At 27.7% G+C, this 22,610-nt stretch overlaps 1 protein-coding gene and 1 long non-coding RNA gene across 4 annotated transcripts in view; one reads left to right on the top strand and one right to left on the bottom strand.

Moving 5' to 3' along the window:
• Positions 1 to 5,107, bottom strand: part of LOC107453669 (uncharacterized) — a 17,203-nt gene extending 12,096 nt beyond the window's left edge. The window contains exon 1 of the mRNA XM_071187376.1: positions 4,986 to 5,107. The gene's annotated coding sequence lies outside the window, so the exon portion shown is untranslated. The remainder of the gene's footprint in view (positions 1 to 4,985) is intronic.
• A 114-nt stretch (positions 5,108 to 5,221) lies between these two features.
• LOC107453662 (uncharacterized) lies at positions 5,222 to 16,876 on the top strand. 3 transcript variants are annotated; one of them, XR_001585363.4, is made up of 3 exons: positions 5,222 to 5,341; positions 14,075 to 14,225; positions 16,688 to 16,876. It is a non-coding gene; the product is annotated as an uncharacterized lncRNA (long non-coding RNA). The 3 variants fall into 3 exon arrangements; XR_006224824.2 differs by lacking the exon at positions 5,222 to 5,341 and adding an exon at positions 5,658 to 5,809; XR_001585362.4 differs by lacking the exon at positions 5,222 to 5,341 and adding an exon at positions 8,790 to 8,921.
• Positions 16,877 to 22,610: the final 5,734 nt, after the last annotated feature.

Genomic DNA, 22,610 nt, shown 5'->3' with positions numbered 1-22,610 from the left:
AAGATTTGGTTCTATGGAACTGTTAGAACATATAAAGTGTTCCAAAAGTAACGAGTTACTTTTTAAGTTTTTCGAAATTAGCTTTATGGCCTTTAAATTTTCCTTAGACAGTTAGAAAAGAAATTTAAAAAAAGATTACTTCTTAACGATTTTTAAATATATTACTTAAATGATAAAGCTGTTCGTGTTATGACTATTATGCACTTTTTTAATAACTATCAGTGTAAGAATAGCGTATGAAATTAAAATCTTCTAGAAGTTTTAATTTGAAGTTATTATCAATATTTTAGATTTCTCGTCTAATTTCAAATTATTGACACTTCTTTAAAGTATCTTTCAGTGTATATTAAACATAGTCAATCATTTTGTGTAATATATATAGATATATTGTGGAACTGTTAGAACATATAAAATGTTCCAAAAGTAACGAGTTACTTTTTAAGTTCTTCGAAATTACTTTATGGCCTTTAAATTTTCTTTAGACAGTTAGAAAAGAAATGAAAAAAAAGTTTACTTCTTAATGATTTTTAAATATATTACTTGAATGATAAAGCTGTTCTTGTTATTAATTAAAAACGCATGAATCAATCGATTTCTGTATTCCATTAATACACTGAGAAAAAGAAGCATAGTTAAAGCTATCAGACTATGATAAAATTTAGTTAGAGGTACGGCATTTAGGGTGCCGTAAAATCCATTTTTAGCGGAACATAATACAGAATAAAATATTTGACATACCGTAATTTTTACAATGATAATTACCTTAAAATCACTGAATCACTCAAACTAAATAAACATAACAGTGAAAATTACGGCGTAATAATTTACGATAAAAATGGATTTTACTGATGGATTTTACGTTACTTTATAGCGTAATTTGATTCGTAATTAATTATACCGGCAACCCGGATTATTTTAATCCGAAATTTACACTGCGGCACTTAGAATGAGTACGCTGAGAATAAGGTATGGTCAAAAATACTAAAATATGCTGAAATTTACCGCGTTTCTAGCTCTTTAAGAACATTAAAAGCTCTGTAATTTTCACCGAAGAGCTTTGTTAATGACTTTGATAAAATCAACAGTAAAATATGGTTTTATAATGGGCGATAAAATTAAGTAAATGTGGTAAAATTTAGTAATTTTATCTTGATACCTTAGAGCATAGGATAAAAACCCTTAATTCGATTAAATTTACTTTCACTTTTTATTTTTTGCTAACTGTATAGAAGTAGGAAGTATAATTTTGAAAAGTATAATTTTTCCGTCATACCGTTACCATATAGAAGGATAAATTGCCAAATGAATGTTTTGAATACAATGTATTTTGGTTTTATTAACCAGAATTACTGTTTTCCCTGGAATTCGTGAATATAAGAAACGCTGATAATGTTTCTGTTTATTTGTTATATTTCAATTAGAAAACATATTTTTTACAGACAATCCGAATCTATCTTCTAATATAAAAGAGCTGATTAATATGAAAAAAAGTAACTGATAAAATGCGCCAAGGTCAATATTTGTTGCTTTGGAATTTATATTTGTATTCGATGTTATTTTTTTATCGCATCATCTCTAACATGTTATTTAAAAATAGCGCATATCTAAAAAAAGAAATTTTTTTAGCTAATTTAAATTCATTTTTCATAAAAGTTAAGTAATTCAAAAATATCATGTTTATTATACATATATCCTAACAGCTTGAGGCATTAAAAACGCGTGTTTCAATAATCATAAATAACACATGTTTTTAAACATTTCTTTTTTGCTTTAAATTAAATGTTTAGTTACCTTAATATTTATAACTTAAAACTGTAGTCATAATAATCAGCTTAAATGTTCATTTAAAATAATTTCTATTTTCTATCTAAGGAAATACAAAACCAAAATACTCCATCGAAAAGTTTAAGAGCATAGATTAAATAAGTTACATAGTAAATAAGAATAAATTTTAAATATAAATTATAATATGTAAACCTACTATATAAATACTAGTAAATAGGATAATACAAATTTGTTTTAGTTGAAAATTTAATAAACGTATACATTCATATGAGTAGCACAAGTCCATCGTGTAAATACAAATATAACTACGAAACGTATAACTGTATAAGCCGCATAAATCCAAAGGAAAAAAAGAAGAAAGAAACAATCTATTTTTGAGATTAAAGTGTAAAAACACTTCTGTTGATGTGAAGTTCTGTAAATGTGATTGTTGTGGGATTTCTTATCAGTTAAAAAATGAAGACAGCAAGTTAAAATATTTTTTCCTTTTTCGGATTTGTCACTGAAAATATCAAACAATGTTAGTTGGAATTTTTATCCTTGTCAAACATTGACCTTTTTTAAATATATATAAAATTACAGTGCATACATTTAACTTATTTTTAAATGTGATTGAATATTGCTTTTTTTGTCCTAAATAGCCCTGAAACCATTTTAATGATTAAAAGGTAGGGAAAATAATAAAATTAATAATTATGAAAAACTTTATGTTCTTTTATTATATAATCTGAATTAATTTTAAATGAAAGTAAACCGTTAAAGCTTAATTATGACTTTTATCAACCTTAATCAAAGTTATTCAAATCAATTAGTTAATCAAAGTAATAACTTATTAAAATTGGTTTAAGGTACAATACTCACTCATACTGTTCCATGCGCTTTATATATATATATATTAGAAAATGTTTGAATTTGAACAATATTTTAATCATACATTTAAAGAAAATTCGATTTTCACTTTATGTAAACAATACGAACAAAAAATACGAACAATTTGACCAAAACAGAAAAAAGCAATACAGAAATTAAATTATTGCTATTCTCGTAAAGGAAAAAAGAATAGACCTTTTGTGCATCAGAATCTGTGTTTTAAAATGAGATATAATTCTAAAAAGCTAAAGAGAAATTTTGAGGTCAGTTGTTTTTTTAATAAAATTAAATCTAATAAATGTTTAGATTAATTTGGGGCTTTTCATAGTATTAATTATCTTTAAAAATTATAAGTTTAAACAACAATTAGGAAGTTAGGAAGTAATAATTTTGAATGAAAGAAGTGCCATAACTCAGTTGATTCATTACTGAGTTTTACATATAATGTAATTTTAATGTAATAAGCGTACAAAATGCTGCATTAATCTATAGGAGCATTAATAGCGGATACATTTTCTTCTTAAGAAAAGTAAAAATACGTAACAGCTAATTTTGAAAAAAAAATTGTTAGAATTACACTGATAACAAGGACAATTATTTGTATTGTATTTAAATAGTATGAAAAACGAGAATCTTTTACATATGTAAGTCTTGGCAAAAATAAGCTTTAACAATAGTGGCTATAAAAACAAAATCTATTCAGGTCTGTTTAAAAAGACCGTTTCAAACTGAATTGATTCAAATAAAGTACGTTAACGCCTCAAACGTTAAAGGAACCGAATTGATTTAATGAATTTTAGAAATTATTAATTCAGTATTTGATATCCATTACAAAAGGAAATGAATATGCAAATAGTGAAAATATTTTTAAAATTTCCGTAATTATTTTAAGTGGTATATTAATGCAGATTTTATTTGTACAGTATAATTATATAACAGCGATTTTCAATACGTTTTTATTATTAAACTAACAGAAGGAGAGTTAATGTATTCTTCTATTTCTGTGTAAGTCTTAGTGTTCTAAGGAAAATAAATATGTGTGAAACAGCAAAAAGTTATTGATATCTGAATAAAAAATTATTACCAATACTTGCTAAATAACAGAAAAAAATTATTTAAATAAATACTCAAATTTTTTATGTTTTTAAATGATATTCCAAATCATTTGATTGAAATAATAGGATGAGAAAAAAACCTAAATTTTAAAAAAAATATTTCTCCCGAGTAAGTTTCTTAGTACTGCAACAAAACTTCTTGAGCTATATAATGATCATGCAAGGGGATTATACCAATCATACAAGTAATGCCAAGTATAAGGAATCGTACAAGAAATATCAATTGTGCATGGACACTTTTTGAGTTTAATATTAAAGCAGAATGTTACGTTATGTTTTCTTTTATCAGGTAAAAAGTGTTTACGAAGCCTTTTTTTTAACTAAATAAAAACTTAAGCTAGGAGAGATTGCACTTTTATGGAGTTAGAAGTTAAGAGCACAGTGTTGTTTCTATAGTGTATACATGAATGAATAAGAATGTAAAGGATAAAACGTGGCTATTTTATCTTCCAAAAGCACCGGTTTAAATTTTCATAATTTCTGTAGGATAATAGCGACATAAAATAGATAAAAAATACATGATTTTTCAGAACCTTGACTAACGGTGTCAGCAGCCATGCTTAAAAAAAAGTAATCCCTCTTAACTAAAATGGTTTAATGCTTAGATTTTATGCTAAGAGAGATTAAGTGCTTGGAGGAGCCAAGCAAGATGCTAACAAAACATTGAAACACTTTACGGAGTATCTATTCGTTGTAGCAAAAGTTTCCACTTTTGAAATTAAGGAATTCTTCTTAAAATTCGTTCATTTTTAGATTCTTTAATCACTAGGCTGAAATAATCACTCCTATATTTACAAAAATGTTAGTGCAAAGTCATTCAAGTGCATTTATGATTGTTAGTGGTTTATTTGTAGTTATTAATAACCATATTCTCCAAATTAAGTGCGCAAGCAAATTTACTCTGTAAGGACAGAGTGCGCAAACGAAACTTTTTGAGTTTTATTACAGCTGTTGTATTTAATGAAAGTATTAAAAATAAAACAATCATGAAAAGTTATCAAACACAAAAATATTAAACATTATCCATAGCTAGTGTAGGTCTAACTTTGCTGAATTGGGCACAGACTCTCCTAGTCTTACCTTACAGCAAAAAATGTTTTATGAAATATTAATGTAATAATAGAAATGTAATGTAATAATCTAATGTAATGATAGAAATATAATGTATCTATTAAAATATTAGATTGAAGTATAAAATATCAATATTGAACTTACCTCGTAGTCAAAGCTATAAAGAGGAAGAGAAGGCAAACCTGCTATCTTTTATAGAGAACCTGCTATCACTCCAGATGTTAAGGTTCACTTCCAAAGAACTTATCCTTTCTTTTATTCTAATATCTTTAATTGTGATAAAAGATTTGGTTCTATAGTCTTTTGCACCTGTTGTTTCGACATCAAACACTTGAACAAAAAATTATCAACCTAATCTTTGAGAGTCTTTTACGTAAATGTTTACGATTATTGAAAAGTATGAACGTAATTGCGCAATTTGTTTCGCTAAAAATAACACCTTAGCCTGTAAAAATATTTTATGAAAATGCGAGGAAAAAAACTAACAATTTCTGAAGAATGTAAGTCAATGTATGATTTATGACTGTTATGCTTTTACATAAGATTTTTCAAATATACATAAAAAAATCAGATTAAAAAAATAATGCTTCAATTTTTAAAAGTTATTGAAAGGTTAAAATGGTTCAGTAATAGTTAAATTTATGTTTCAATGCAAAAGTTAGATGAAAACTATTAAGTTGGTTTAATTCTAATGAAATGCAAATGAAAAACATAAATATCAGCTTTATTATTAAAGTAGTCTCCTATTTTCATTGAAACTATCCTCTGTATAAATTGAATTTTATAAAAAGGTTTTATTGCTTTTGATGAGCTTTCTTTTACTCTTTTATGTTCCAAATTGTAAATGCAATTTTATTTTTATTTCGATCAATATTTTCCTCATTCGCTAGAGTATATAGTTAGGTGGATCATTAAACAGATAGTTTTTTGTTTTGGAAAATGTATATATTGCTTGATACATTTTGCAGGTATGTTGTTTAAAAACAATATGCTTCTTTTAATGCTTAATGAAAAATGATGTTGTTAAAAAATGTGTTGTCGTTGATTCATAACAAGAAAATAAATCTTAAGAAATAAAAACAAAGAAATTTTAAAAGAGTATAAAACTAAATACTTAATCTTAAAAGAATAAAATAAAATATTGCTTCCATTAACTGTTTATTTAGCTTTTTATGTTGATTTCGGAATCCAGTGCATTTAAAAGCTACGCTAAAAAGCACCAGTATTAGACAAGACTTGATATCCTTTTTTTTGGTTAACAGTAATAGGTTTAACTTAAATATAGTGCAAATGTAGTTTAGTTCCAAGTCGAGGCTTTTCAGATACCTGATTTCGAAGCTCTTTAGCTAAGTCAGGTTTAAAACCACGAAAACAGCAAGTTATTTTATATATATATATATCAAATAAATATTATAATAATAAAAAAAGAAAGAAAGAAGTAGAAAAACTTATGAAAAACTTATTTATAAAATAATAAAAACAAATTCTCCTTTTCCGAGTTATGTTCGGGTGTTTAATTTAAATTTTTTATGAAGATGTTAAGCATTTCGATGCTAAAAAGCTGTTCATATGTTTAATTCATTTGTCAAGTTACAATCATGATACTACGAGTTACAGCCATCAGTCAATTGTATTCTTAACACACTTTTTGCTTCAGAGTAATTTTCAAATTGGAAAAAATATATATTCGAAAACAGCATTTAAACATGTCTATGAATAGTTAACCTTTACAAATGCAATTAATTTTTATAATTAAGTAGACGCGTTTTTTCATTAAATCTCGTTTTAATTTTTACGTGTGACAACATTTTTTTTCTGGTTCATAGTTTTATTAAAAAATAGTAATAATAAGAAGTGAGTTTAAAAAAAACAAAACAATCAAACCGAAAACAGAAAATAATAAATCTCTAAACAAACTGCAAAAAAAGTAATTAAAAAAATAACAAAAATTCTTCTAAAAGATTTTAATTAAAAATAATCCCCATATAACATTTTTTTTTTCCATTCCAGATTATTTGAAAGGTTTTTCTCTCCTTTTTATTAATATTTAATATTTGTTTTATGAGAAAGTTATTTCACCATGATTTGAATTGAAGTCACTGCTCATTCTTTATTTTTTCTCAACATTCTTTCCCGTTATTAAATTGATGCTTCTCAAGTTAAGAAGAAATGATGTTTTGATTTCGGATCCATTATTCTTTCCCCACATGACTTCTTTAATACACGAGAATTCATTATTTTTCTATTAAATAAACTTTTGTCTCTTTCATATTTAAGGAAATTTTCATTTGAGCATTTCAAATAAATTTTGAAATCATTTTGATTCAAAAGAAGATTATTTAAACTTAAAAACTATATTTTTTGAACTTCTTTGGAATTAATAACCCGTTCCTAAGATTCTTATATTTTATGCCGGATATTAAAATGTTCTATAAAAACTTTGGTTTTAATTAAGAACTTAATATTTAAAGTACAGATTTTTTCGGCAAAAAAATTACAAAGTGTCTGCAAATGTTTTTTCGATAAACCAGCAGAAAATTTCTTTGTTGTTAGATATACTTCCAGAACAGTAGGTTTGATAGTCATGTAAATTATAAGGTGTAAAATTAAGGTATAAAATTAAGCCATGTTTTTCCTCGATTTGAATGACAGTATAGGGTAATAATTTTTAAGATGATTTAATTTGCAAGGTTGCAAATTAAGGCAGAAAATTTGAATCTTATAGTGGTATCTTTCTTAAGGTACATAATAATTATTTTGTCTTATTTTCTAAACATGTGAAATGTGTTTTATTTATAATAATAGGCCCATTTCGTTTTTTGATAAATGATAGTTTAATTTTTTTAGAAATAGCTGTATAATATTAGCTATTTCTGTTTATTATTCTATATATTATGGATTAAAACTAACTTAAATTCATATTATCTTCATTAGTTGCTTTTAAATGAAGGCACTGTGTGAAATAGTGAGAAATTCTTTAAAATAAAATTAAAGATGCACTTTTTCAAATTACGTCCTACTATTTTTTAACAAAATTATTTTGCAACATTAATCAACAGTAGTAAAATATTGTCTCTTTAAAACATAATTATAAACATAACATAGCATAGGAAAATTTTATGTCAATAATATAACAGAAAATTTTTAAAAACTTCGTAATAGTAGTTATATTTTAAAATATACAAAAGTTTTCATAATTTGTAATTCACTATTCTACAATTTGCTTTTAATTATTATTTTATACGAAATAATGTATGGAAATAAATATTGTTGATCAAAATAACAACTTCTAAAAAAATAAATATCAGTTCTGAATAACTTTTTTAATTAAAATATTTTTTTAAATTCTTAAGAAAATCACTATTCAGTTGCACTTGAACTGATTAATATTTTAAAATGCGTTTGTAATGAAAGAAATGAAAAAAAAAATTCACATTACACTTCACAATATTTAATAAAACAAATGTAAAAATCTTTGCAATTCTTTTAGGAGCAAAACTCAGTTTACCACAAATTGAAAGCTTGTTTCTATATTTGATTATTTTATCTTCATTACTTCTGATATATTTACAGACACCTTTTTTCCATTACGTTGTAACTGATTGTTATAGGTATGTTCCGCAACCTTTATCAGCTATTTTTCGTGAATGAATTATGATGAAATATGAACTAGGAATTCATTTTTTCTGATAAACCAAACTAATCTAAACCTTTCTTAATTTTGTTTTATGTCGATTTATCTTTATTAATTCCTGATTTTATGGCTACATTTTATTTTATCTTCATTGATTCTGATATATTTACAGACTACCGTTTTCCCATTGCGTTGTTAATGACTGTTATAGGTATGTTCAATACCTTTATCAGCTATTTTTTGGGAATGAATTATGATGAAATATGAACTAAAAATTCATTTTTTTCTGATAAGCCAAACTAATCTAAACATTTCTTAATTTTGTTTTATGTCGATTTATCTTTATCAACTCCTGATTTCATGCCTACATTTTATTTTATCTTCATTTCTTCTGATGTATATACAGACAATTGTTTTTCTATTACGTAGTTACTGAGTGTTTATAGGTATGTTCATTACCTTTATCAGTTATTTTTCGGGAATGAATTATGATGAAATATGAACTAAAAATTAATTTTTTTCTGATAAACCAAACTAATCTAAGCGTTTCTTAATTTTGTTTTATGTCGATTTATCTTTATAATTCCTGATTTTATGGCTACATTTTATTTTATCTTCATTGACTCTGATGTATTTACAGACAACCGTTTTTCCATTATGTTGTTAATGACTGTTTATAGGTATGTTCAATACCTTTATCAGCTATTTTTTGGAAATGAATTATGATGAAATATCAACTGAAAATTCATTTTTTTCTGATAAACCAAACTAATCTTAACGTTTCTTAATTTTGTTCTAAGTTAATTTAATTCCTGATTTTATGGCTACATTTTGATAAGACGAAGTGCTACTATTTCTTTTGTGTAAAATCAGCAATTAAAAAAAATTCTGCTCTAAATTAGCGGCGAAAATTAGAAAATCGGACTTTACAATTGTTTAGTCAATAACTTTGCATTTATATACAAATTGTAGGTAAACAAAAATGCAAACTTTAATTTTGATAAGATGATACCTTCAAGAAATATTTTTAATACTTTAAATGCGTTTAAATGTGTTTCATTATTTGTTCATTATTCAATTACATTTTCAATAATAGATTTTGCAAATTGATACGATTCTTTATTTTATTTCAGTGAATAACTTTGCATTTATATACAAATTTTAGGTAAATAAAAATGTGAACTTTAATTTTGGTAAGATGATACCTTCTAGAAATACTTTTATAATTTTAAATGTGTTTAAAATGTGTTTCATCATTTGTTCATTTTTCAATTATATTTTCAATAGTTTATGCAAATTAATGCAATTTTTTATTTTATTTTAGTCAATAAATTTGCATTTATATACAAATTTTAGGTAAATAAAAATGTAAACTTTAATTTTGATAAGATGATACCTTCAAGAAATATTTTTAATATTTGTTATAAGGATATATGACGTCATTATATACGGTTCATTGAAGTTATAAGAAAAAAGGATTAAAAAACAGTATTAAAAATGTAAAAGTACGTATTGCATTACGTCAGAATTTTATGTCATTCAAATAAATTAAATTTTATGAACCGTTCCCTGTAATTGAGTTATACTTTATTTTCCGAACTGTAATTAAGAAAGTATCATGCTTTTGCATCCCTTATCTTTATTGGATTTTAAATTAAATACTAATTCAAATAACTTTTTCTTTAAACGGTTTTTATAAACTCAATTTTAAAGATATTCGATTTTCAACTGATTCTGCATTTTCGAACTCTTCGTTAATGAAATTACGTGAACGAATGAGTAACCTAACGAAAGAAATAATAATATATTAAGCTAAGTTAACCTTCGAAAAAAATATGAAATAATCATTTTCAGTTTTTCAGTAAATTTTTTTCTATCTATAAACAGTCATGTCTGTAAATTTCGGTTAAAGTCATTTTTTAAACAAGGAACAAGCTATAAAATTTTTTATGATTGCTTTTTTAAGTCTGATCGCAAATTTTATAGTTGAGAACACTGAATTTTATCTTAGTTTACTTATTTGTTTAATGATTAATTATATACAGATACATATTCTCTTTCACTCCGAATTGGAACAGATTGCTTCTATCATAGCTTTCCATCTCATTCTATTTGTGGCTAGATATTTTGCCTACCTCCATTTTTTTCCTACTGTTTTCAATTCGTTTACAATCGTCCTGTACCATGTATTTTTAGGTCTTCCTCTTTTTCTATTGCCATGAGGGTTCCAATAAAAAACTTGTTTTACTTTATTTTTTTGAGTAGAACATGACCAATCCAATTCCATTGACATTGTTTAATTTCTAGACCCATCGGTTTCTGTTTTGCTTTTCTAAGGATTTTTGCATTAGAAATTTTATGGAACCACTTGATATGCTTCTTCTTAAAAAGTTATTAATAAATACTTGAAGATTCTTCCTGCTATTTTTATTGCAGTGCCATGTCTCAGATCCATATAGTAGGACAGATTTAACATTAGTATTGAAAATTCTAATTTTCGTTGAATTTGTTGTATTTTTACTTTTACAGAATTTATTGCATAATTGTTTCGGGTTTTGTTTAATTTATTTAGTATATTTTCATCAGTTCCTCCTTTGTTGTTAGTCTCGCAGTGGACTAATCGTTAAGACACGGTTTCCAGCAGATCACCGAAGTCAAGCATCACTGGCTGCGGTCAGAGTGCGGGTGGGTGACCTCTTGGATCAGTCTGCGTAGGGACCGAGGGTGTGCGGTATTGGTCNAATATTGCTGTGTCCTCAGGGATGTTTCCCAGACCGTCGCCAATAGCCCATTGTGCAGCTCTAGTGTGACGTAAATGAACTACTACTATTTTGTTGTTAATTATACTTCCAAGATACGTAATACTGCTTACCTCATCTAGTCTATTATTTTCTAAGAATATGTGATTTAATTGATTAGGATTAATTTTCAAAACCTTAATTTCTATTTTGGTTAATAATAAGCCCAATTTTTTTGTTGTTGTTGTTTTTTTGCTTTACGTTTAAAATGCTTGTGTTTGTTTGAATGCTTTGAAGGGTGTTATTCAGTAAACATAAGTCGTCTGGTCTGCAAAATAAAGATCATAAAGATATTTAATGATTAAAACGGGATAGCTTTTTGCAGAATTTATTAAATAGAAACTTTTAAATATATTTAATTAAATATTAAGCAATGTGTTTCCTCTTTTAGTTCGTGCTTCATTTTAAATAAATAATTAAATTTTCTAACACTTTCAAAATATTTTTATGCTTAATATAATTTTTTATAGAATTAATCTGGAAAAATTCGAACTTGGTTTGAAGCCAAACTTAGTCAATAAAAAATTCTTATCATTACAATTCGTATAATTTGTCAAAATACAATCGGGCATTTCCATGATTTTGTCTTGCACGTGACTCGAATAATTAATTAATTAATATATTTGTCCAAATAATATAATTCGTAAATCTGTGTATATGCCCGCGAATGTGTGTTTTAAATAAAACATATGTAAAATTTTAGTTTTTAACTGTTCTTCTGTCGGGGTATCACTTGATGACATGGTGCAAAGCTTTCCTATTATAGATACATTAAATAAATGATGTCACTTTTAAAAAGTTAAGTAGGATAAGTCATGTGTAATCACATTAAGGCATATTAATCTATAAGCATGCAGTATTTGACGCAAGTTCTTCTTTTTTAAAAAGATCGACTCATTAATAAAAAATAACACACTTAGTTTCTTAACATGCCACACTATTACTTAAACTAAATTTATGTTTAAATAATATGATATATATGAATGACTACTTAAAAATTAATATTAAATTATAAGCTTCTAATCTAGAAACAACTCATCTAACAAATTATAAATAAAATTTAAAGAAATTCCAAATGCTTTGTTTATACGTATAACTTACGATCTTAAGATAACCGATTTTAACCAGTCTTACAAGTATAATTTTTTCCCTATCTTTCACTAAATATGAATGATACGTTTATACAAGCAATGATACCTTTCAAAATCATTACTATCCATTACATCATTCCTCTGAGTAGAATTTCTACTTGATAGAACACGTAATTATAGATCATTATAAAGATGTGGTTAATTCAACGTAAGTGATGATAATGGATAGTAGGATTTTTAAGCGTTCCTTTTGTGTGTCATGTAATGGCCAGTCAATAAGAACGTTAATTAAGATACTTCGTAACGCCATTTGTTCAGGGTCTCTTTTGTTGTTAAAAGGAACGTACAGAAAAACATTTTATTAAATGTCTTTTGCTGTCTGTGTATTTTTCGAATGGAAGAAAATTTTGTAAGGGAAAAGTATAAAACAAATAATGACTGTAAGGATGGGTACTATATTCTTTTTGAAAATTTCTTCTTGTTTTACAAAAGTTACGAAAGGTCTTAATTGCTATAAAACAGGATGAGTATACATAAAAGTGAAAAAGTTTTATCATATTTTTATTTCCTTTAAATTATAAATTAAGGATACTAAATTACGTGTAATGTACATACTTCAACTTCAGAATCGCTTAAAAGTATTTTAGAAAGACTTTCAAACAGATAAAACAGTTTTTAGCTCAATATTTTTTTTTAATAAATTGACAGAAGATAAAATATTTAAGAAGGCAAATAAATATAAAACAAGGAATAACTTAAATAGAAAATAAGGAATGCGTCTATTTTCTTTTTAAATTTTTTTTCTATTTATAAAAGTCACTATGAACTAGTCACTATGAATTAGTTGGTAAAAAACGAGATGATTGTTACAAATGACATACGTATTGTATAACATAACATTATCTATGATATAGCATAATATTGTATATTTTAAACATAATACGTATGGTTTACGTATTACATTTAAAAATATTTTTTTAAATATTTTAAATTAATAAATAAGTTTTTAGTTATAAATATTTTTCCAAGAAAATTTATAGAATTTGTTCGATTCTAACATTTAGTATGCACAAAAGTTTTGCTTGAAAACATCACTGGAAACTAGCATAAATATATGTGAACATGTTTTCAATTGAAGTAGTTTAATTCATGATACATAAATAATATATAACATAAAGACAAACTTAACTAAAAGAAAATCTAACTTCTTGTCCAAAATAAAATAATAATGAAAGAAAAATGAAAATTGAGTTGATGAAAAAACTGCTCCCATATAATGAAAAATTATAACTGGAGTAATAAACACATAAAAGATGTATATACAAGTATACAAAGGTTCAAACTGCTCAAAAAGTGGAATTTTGAACTTTTAGCTAAAGATTTATGCTCATGTCAATACACATTACTTTTTGAAATATTTATAAAAAAATAAATAAGCAAGCACTTTAAATAATATTCGACTATAATTTAATAGCATCAATATGCTTTTTTATAAACTTAATGTTATTTGCAAATATATTGAAATATATTTGCTATTGAATATATTACTATAGAAAAAAATCTTTTTTTTTTCGTGCTCCCGATCATGTTTTACTTCTTTTAAGCAGCATTCATCAACAACAAAAAAATTTCATTATTTTTTAACGAAAACTGTTTTAAACTATAATTTTTACATTTTTCACAATATTGTTTATCTGATCACGATTTTAGATGATTGAAGAGATAAGATTGATAAGATGTCAGTCGTCAATCAAGGCACTTATAGATTTTCCTCTTAGAGTGACAGCACAAGCAAGATGGAGAATAAAATACAAGCTATGCGCATAAAAAGAGATTGCTTGGATCCTTTTTCTTTTATTGAGTAAAAACTTTGATTTATTACACTTTCAATTTTTTTTCAAGATTAATGTTTTAAGTTTCCACCGTGAAGCCAATGACATATTAAACTGAAACTTTAAAGTAAACTAGTAAGCGAAAAATGTTGTTCAGAATACTTGACAACATTCCATTTAATACTGAGTATTAAAGAAACTGTTTATTATTTTTCAGCAATAAGTGTTTTCGTAAAATTCTTTGTAAAAGTTAAAAAAAAATGCTTTTCTAATAATAAACTACCATTTTATTTTAGTTTTATTTTAGAATCGGCGTTGAACAGCAGACCCAACTGTGAGGTTAAGACAATCAATGTTCTACTCCGCAACCTTGTAATTTTAAACCCAATCAAGAAGACAAGCGAACTCCTGGATTAAGCATTAAAACAAATCTTCGTGGAAGATTTTTTTGAAAGAACTAACTCGCATTTGAGTTACATGGAGAAGGGAGCCACGAAAACCTCTCACTGTTAGCACGACGATGAGAGGATTCAAAACCATTATCTGTCTACCACTGAGGATGCTTCGTAGCAGCACTGTGATCGGCGGAATCCGAGAGGAGGCAAAGCACTTCATTCCTGAGCCACAGTGACTTTAAGTTACTTTTATCAGGGAATACCCGGTGGTAGCTTGAATTAAATTTCCGATCGATCGGTCGTAAGTTGTTTGAGAACTGAAGGCGGCCTATACTCATCACTCCACAAAATTTGAGGAAATTGTTAGTTTTGCAACTGTATGACTTAATTCATGCCAGAAAATTCCAATTTAAATATTACTCTTAACACTTTTATTTTGGTAAATAAATATTTTTTAATTAGAATCCCTATTTTTAAATGAAGCAAAATTTTTTTTACCAACTTAGTCGTTTTGCACATAATAACTAGGAAAAAAAAATAAATAAATTATAAGTATGATAAATTAACAAAGTTTTGCATTTTTCTGAATTATTCAAAACTTAAATTTAAAATAAAGTTCTACTCTATGAAATTTATAATTTTGTTTAGTTCGTATATTTATATTAGGATGCAATAGTTTTCAAATAATCTATAATTTTTAGTACGAAAGGAATATATTACTCCCATAACATTCCTATAACGACAGCTACGGAAACAAAAAAATTTAATTTAAGTTAAAATATTTAATAATGATGCAGTAACTTAAATACAGTTAAAGAATGTTTTTAAATGATTATAACTGTATTCAAATATGAATTTGAAACATTTGTTTAGGCTAATAATTATAATTATATTAGATTGTTGCATATCTTTACGCCGTGAGAAAGGAAACCTATTTTTGAATCTTATTCAAAATGAAATAACGTCTATATTAACTTTTCAAACTCCAATAAGAGCGTAATATGGATGGTTTTTAATTTATTTTATTACCGTCGTTGAACAGCCGACCCAATTTTAGGTTTACGACTACTAATGTTCAACTCCGTAGCCTTGTAATTTTGAATCAATCCAGAAGACAAGGAAACTTATGGGTCAGTACCCCCAGAGGTCTGATTTGTTATGTGAACATGAAAGATTTTGTGACTCGACGGATTTAACGTGCATCAGTCACCATTTACTTCTTCGCCGGCGGGGATAGAACCAATGACCTCCTGGACATGGGCCCAGTGCCCTACCAACCAGGCTTTCCCGGCACCAAATATGGATGGTTTACCGTGTAAAGCTAACCATAGATGGCGCTAGGGGTTGAAATTCGTCGTAAGCTTTCTGGATTACTACTTTCAATTGATTTTTACGCCTATGCTTGAAAAGCGCGTTATCCAATATCATTACACTCGTAGCGTTAATTTAAATTTCAACTAGGCGATCAACAAATGAATTCGGAGACTCTACAAGCATACAATGATGCAATCCAAAATAAATCAAACTGCGATTTTTCAAACTAATATAGACAAATAAGGGCTAATACTCAGAACATGGAAAACCTAACACTTTATTCTTCTAGTAATATAAATTTTCTTACATTTATTTTACTCTCAGGACTTGTTGAAATTCATAAATTGCTGAAAATTCTTATGAATCGTAAAATTACGGTTAAATTTAAACGCATTTCACAATAATGAAACTTCTTAGAATATTAACACATCGGCTCGTAAGGATAACAAGCGGATGGATACACCGCAAGTTTTCTAATTTCTTTCTTTATGTTATGTATAAAATCTATCCACATGCAGTACTCAGGTACTAAATTTTGCATTTTACACCATTAAAATACATGCTTTATTTTTGCTGTACTATTTTTGTTGTCATAGGAAAATATAACCATTGAGGAGACAATTCCATATGCGACTGAGGCCACCAAGATTGATAGTTATTGGCACTGAAGAGAGTGCATGTTTCTACTATGTGCATGGTTTACAACGAATAAAGATGTGAAAGCTGTAATTTTGATTATGGCAATTTATTGGATTTTTAATGTAGAATTTCCTTCTTTCTAGATATTAACCTTTTGCCTACGACGCCTGACAGCACCTGCTATTTTGGATCATCAGTTGTACCTGCCGTAAGCGAAATAAGCAGTGTGTTGCTGAAAGTAAAGCTTTTTGTCAAACATTTTCAAAATGTGGTGCAGTTGTTGGATTGCTTAAATTACATACAAATTTCAATAAAAATTATATGGGTCATTATACGCCGTGTTCTTCTATGCGTGTCATTGTTCTTTTTTATTTAAAAAATCTTAATCACTAAAATATGCCTTAAGAAAAAATAATTCTCATAATTCTGATTCTAGTTCTCATTCATGCCTGCATGAATTACTTTATAAATGCTGCATGTGTCCTTTTCTCAGGCTCTAATAAAATTAACTAATAATTCTTTACTAATAGGTTGATGTTTTTCTTTTGCATTTCATGTTTACTGTTTTTGAAGTTTTATTTCGAATGAAGATCCAAATGATCAAAATAATAAAATGTTATTAATTAATTTTTTCTTGTAATGGGGGGAATAAATTCCTACGCAATTTTGCAAAACATGGAGATATATTTATCGTAATTTTGTTTCAAATCAGGAATCTGAGCAGTCCAAATATGATAGAGAAAATTCCAAACATTACTGAGAAAATTGCTTAATTTATTATTGGTTAGAAATTGTGCCAATTGGCATACTTTTTAAACATGAATAATTTTTAGACGTGCATATATTTTAATGTTAAAATTTTATTGTAATGCTTTAAGGTCAATAAGTAAATGATGCTGTAAGCTAATCAGTATTTATAATAAATTCATAAATTATAAATATGCCAAGAAAGATATTTAAATTTATATAAATTGTATGTGGAATTCATCCTAAAACAGTTTTTTAGAGACACTGAAATAGAGAATTACTGAGTCAAGAAAAAGATGTTTAGGATTGTGCAAAGTAGGTGTCAACATGGCTAAAATGTGTATTAAGTATTTACCAAAATAGGTTCTAAGTGATATTAAGATCGGATGTTACGATATCTACATTGGGTATTTAACACTGCCTAAAATTGTTTCAATAGGATGCCAAGAATAGGTCTTCAAATACCCGAAATGGGTACATAATGATAACCAAAACAGACATGAGCCATGAGCCAATTTAGTATGAATCAAAACTCACTAACCTCATACCTAACAATTTTTCATCTCAATTTGTTTTTTTTTAACCCAATTTAGGTTATTTTTTCCACAATGGATACACAGTTATATTCAAAACAGGCATGAGTCATGACCGAATTTATTATGAACCCAAATTAGTAACCTCCTACCTATGAATCTTTCAACCCAAATTAGATCTTTTATTGCCCATTTTAGCTGATTTTTCCTGCGTACACAAGCAACAATTTTATCAGTTAAAAATTATGTATTTCATCCACAATATGACTAATGTTCCTATTTCTGATACAGATGGAAAGTCTTATTTTTTTTTACTTAAAGACTACGCAAAATATGAATACTATCTTAAAAGGATTTCTATGCTTAATGTGTAATATTCAATTATTTATTTGTTTGCTAAGAAAGAAACCAATATCCGAAACACTGGAAACATATAAACTGTAAATTCGTAAAACATGATACCGTCATGTGGGGCTACTTTGTGCAGGATTTCGCAGTTTTTGAACTTTGACATGTAAAAAAACTATGTTAATTCAAACTTTAGTAAAATTTATCGATATTATATTCATAACTGGACTCAGACGAGTGAATTTGATCAATATTGGCATTATTTGTATGTAATATTTACGAATAATAAGTCAAAACATACCTTGCACAAAGTAGCCCCCAAATGGGGCTACTTTGTGCAGCGATAGGAATTCAGTTTAATAATCATGTTTTTAGTAAAATATTGATATAAAATTGTTAAAAAGTTAATTGTTGACATTTTTAATAACAAAATCATCTAGATATGTAAAGATATTAGTTTGAAAATAATTTTCAGCATTAAAAAAACCATTTTTTATAAAGAATTTTTTCTTAAAAGGAATATTTATCTCAAAACATTTGAGTTTAAACAAAAGGAAACCATATACATTTTTGAACATTGAAATTTCAAAAATAATAATTATTACATATTCATTAACATTTATAATATTGATAAATTTGAACATAAGATGCTTGAATGAACATGACAGAACTTGCTCTTCAGTTTCTGTCGAAATCACCTGATGTTCTATAAAATATATTTTTATATGTTAAATCGCTTGATTAATTCATTAGAAAAATCTTCGTAGAAGAAAAACAATAGTTTACCAGCACGTTTCACGTGTTTCTTGTGAATTTTATTAGAGTTAGTATTTCTGTGGATTTTGTACTTCTGCAATCGACATACCACCAGCAACTACTTGCAAACATTGTTGCAGATTTTCTAAAGTGTAATCACTGTTAGAAAATCTGCAACATTGTTTGGTACAACTGGTAGTTTCTCGTTCCAGGTATTTTTTTTTATAATGTCTGACAATTTTTCTGTCGAAAAAAAAAACGAATGAAACTTTGCACAAATTATCCTCACAGTGCATTTTTTTTCATTTTTCGTTGATTTGTTATAAAATTTCAATTTTTTTTTAACTCTAACATGATATAATTGTTTATTAATATATGAATAAAAAATTTTGCACTTACAATTGCTTTATCAACGTCTTTGCATTTCACAGCTAAAGCTTCCACGCACACTTTTCGACGTCCGACGTTCTCGGAAAGTTGTTGACATTGGATAAACAAAACACACTCTGAGATTGTTTTAAAATTCGAAATTTTTTTTGTAGCAATAGAGGAGACTTCTATCTTCAAATTTCACACATTTTTAACTTGAAAAACGTCTCCATTCCTCCTTTAACGCATCTTTCAGCTGATGGGCGTAACCAGGAGGATACTGTCGTGTCGCAAGACGTCTCCCTAATGCATCCCACACATGCTCTATGGGATTTAGATCTGGAGAGTAAGCTGGCCAATCCATTCGTGTGATATCTTCACTTTCCAGTAGCTCTTGAACATTAGCAGTACGGTGTGTCATCCGTAAAAATGAAGTCTGGTCCAATGGAACTTCGGAACAGACACACATGGGGTAGGATTACCTCATTGCAGTAGCGGTCTCTAGTTACAGAACCTCGGTCGAAGATCTGAAGCTCAGTCCGCCCGTTCAACATAATGCCCCCCCCAGACGACAACCCCAGGACCACCGTAACGATCTCTTTCCGCGATGTTATTGGGATGAAATCGAGCTCCAACCTCTCTCCAGATCAACTGACGTTGAGAATCGCTTGTAGCACTAAAACGACTCTCATCTGTGAAGAGGACGCGACTCCATTGATGAGGTGTCCAGGTTTCGTGTTCTCTGCACCACTCTAAACGGTGCCGCCGATGGCTAACTCTGAAGGGTATGCATCGTTCAGGACGTCTAGCAAATAAGCCACCTTTGTGGAGGCGCCTGGCCACTGTAAATCTTGATACTTGTCGTCCTGTGACTGAGCACAGTTGCTGAGATATGACACTCGCTGACTGAAAACGGTTTCTTTTCGCCTGGAGGACAATGTAACGGTCATCTCTAGNTTTTTACATAGAATTACAATATAATATCGTACTGTTTATATATTTCTACTTTGAAAAAAATAATAATTCTGGTCATCTTGATGCATGTTTTTATTCTGTCCAATTCAACCCTTCAGTAATTGCCCCCTCCTCCTTTAAAGAAATCTTTTCCTGTTGGCAACTAATAAGAACACTAATTGTTATATTGTGTAAAAAATTTTATATTTCCTCTAGGCACATGTTTCCATTTTCTTGCAGTCTTAAGCTATGAAATAAATTTATTAATTAAAGTTGACTTATTCTTCGAACTAAAATAATTTTACTAACTACTTCAGTTAAGGGAATTTTAATTTTATTTGTGCTCTAACAATTTAGAAGTTAAATAAAGTTTTTATATTTTTTATCAGCACTAATTTAACATTTCAGGCCTAAATTCATGATAAGTGCTGTCACTAATCAATATTGTCATTTAAATTTTCTGTTCTACTTATGCTATATCATTATTGTTGCTTTATTCTGCATTTATATGGCATTAAAGATTGGAATTTTTTTTAACTTTAAACAGCCATATATATATATATATATATAAATCAGCATTGACAGCTAAGTTCAAATTGCTATTTCAATTAATGGAATCGTGACCTCATCCTTAAAAAATGGCACAAAAATGTCGCAAACTAATTCTTATTATCATTCTCCTCTATTTATGAGAATCACAGAGAATCGGCACTTTAGTATGCAACAGTGTTGCGTGCATGCATGATGCTAAAAAAGTAGCATAATCACTGGAGCAGATAAAAAAAGAAAGAAAAATATTTCATGTTATTAAAAAAAAACCATTAGAAAAATATGCATTTGTAAAAATCTAAATCCATATTACAAACTCATTTCTATATAAATGTATGAGAGAATTCTTGTGTGGTTAAAAATTTATTATTTCCAACAAATTATTCTTCAGTTTTTCTCTAAGAATATTTAAATTTTAATGAGCTGAAATTTTAATATTAAACTTGCTTGAAGATAATTTCTTGATATGGTGTTTTGCTTGTGCCAATTATTTATCTGCTAAAAAAATGAATATGATAATGAAAATAAATTAGCCGACCCAATTTTGATTTTGCGACTACCAAAGTTCAACTCTGTAGCTTTGTAATTTTGAACATAATCCAGAAGACAAGGGCACTCCTGGATCAAGTATTAGGAGTATTAGGAGAAATTTGTCTTCGTGATGGACTTTTTGATGAAACTTACCGCGCGTTTGCGTTACATGGAGAGGAAAAACCGTGAAAACCTCCCACGGTTATCCTGATAGCAAGGGGATTCAAAGCCATGATCCGTCTACCACGAGGGTATTTAACAAAAACACTATGGTCGGTTCGAACCTTGTGCAGAATTCGTATCTATCACTAATCACTCGGATTCTAAACCGGGTCACCACATTCGGAGGTGAGTGCTCTATCACCTGAGCCACCACAGCTCAATGAAAATAATTGTAATGGATATAAAGTTTTAGTTTCTTTTGTGATCAATTTGATAACCTCTATGTATGGGGATTAGGTGCCCCCACCCCCAAATCTGCACTCCACTAGATAGCAAAAATAAAATACTAAAGATATGTAAAGCTTCAGCACCAGTTTCGTAATTTTCTTTCAAAGGAGAAGGAACACATAAGAGCGTATGGTTAATGTTTTCTTCGCAGCTTCAAGTCAACAATTTTAAGAAATATTAAACTATTGATTGATCTTCACTTTTTATTTTAATTAAAAATTTACTGGTTGCATTTTCACGAAACCCGAGTAAGGTAAACTAACCAGTGAAGGAACACTTAAGTTTCGCTTACCTTTTAAAAAATCATATTAATTTCAAAATTCGTAATTTTAGTTAAATGACAGTGTCAACATATTTGTTAGTAGTTGCAAATTATGTAAAAATATTGTGGAGAACTTACAAAATATTGTTTTAAAGTTTTGGAGGTTCAAATAACAAGTAGTAAGAAGACCAAGTGAAGGAACAGCTCTTACCAGTGAATGAACACCCAGTAAAGGAACTTAATTTTGGTTATTTTTTAATGCTCTTTATGAATTTATAAGCCATACAAATATTTTAAAACATGCCTATTCTTGAAATCATAACGCATAAATACTTGGAAAATGTTAACTTTTTTTGTAATCGTGAATTTAAAATTAAAGTGTCAACATATTAGTATATACTGTTCATCATATATGGCAGCGTTACTTTTAAAAAGTAACGAGTAAAAGTACAAGTATTTTAAAAAAAAGTAACGAGTAAAAAGTAAAAAGTTCTTATTTTAAAAAGTAACGAGTAAAAAGTACAAGTAAAAGTACAAGTACTAAACAAAAAAAGTAACGATTTAAAA

Source organism: Parasteatoda tepidariorum, chromosome X1 (assembly GCF_043381705.1).
Source record: "Parasteatoda tepidariorum isolate YZ-2023 chromosome X1, CAS_Ptep_4.0, whole genome shotgun sequence".
Lineage (NCBI taxonomy): Eukaryota > Metazoa > Arthropoda > Arachnida > Araneae > Theridiidae > Parasteatoda > Parasteatoda tepidariorum.
Note: the sequence above shows the minus strand (reverse complement) of the source record. Positions and strands in the feature narration are given on the sequence as shown.